Raw genomic sequence first — 503 nt, forward strand, 5'->3', positions numbered from 1 at the left:
AACGCCTTAACCACTCGGCCACCTCGTCTTGTTATCAGCGTGAAAAGATGTTAAAAATGATAAGAATTTATTTGCATACACAATTAAACACCTGTATTAACAATTTACGCTTGATAAATTAATTTATTTATCATAAAATCGTAGTTATTGTAACAAAAACAAGTTTAGAATGACTGTGGCCTAGAAATCGTTAATAAAAAGTATTGGGAGGCGTATGACTGTGGCCCAAAGTGAAAAACTCTTATAATTATCATTTAAATAAGTAAAACAACGATAAGAATGGTGATATAGTTGATTTTACTCATTTCATGCACGGTTAATGGCTAGGAACTTACTTTGAGGCAAATGACTGTGGTTAATACACTATTTTCACCCCAAAAACAATGTTTTCGACGAGGATGAGATTCGAACTCACGCGGGTAGAACCCATTGGATTAGCAGTCCAACGCCTTAACCACTCGGCCACCTCGTCTTGTTATCAGCGTGAAAAGATGTTAAAAATG

The 503-nt window shown here is 35.4% G+C and overlaps 1 non-coding gene across 1 annotated transcript; it reads right to left on the minus strand.

Annotated features, from left to right (window-relative positions):
* Window positions 1–390: 390 nt before the first annotated feature.
* On the minus strand, window positions 391–472 carry TRNAS-GCU (transfer RNA serine (anticodon GCU)). Its single transcript has one exon. It is a non-coding gene; the product is annotated as a tRNA-Ser (tRNA).
* Between the last annotated feature and the right edge of the window lie 31 nt (window positions 473–503).

This window comes from Atheta coriaria, unplaced genomic scaffold, assembly GCF_025399875.1.
Source record: "Atheta coriaria isolate IRGN ID8LTWV9N9 unplaced genomic scaffold, Caltech_Dcor_3.1 scaffold5774_size1092, whole genome shotgun sequence".
Taxonomy (NCBI): Eukaryota; Metazoa; Arthropoda; class Insecta; order Coleoptera; family Staphylinidae; genus Dalotia; species Dalotia coriaria.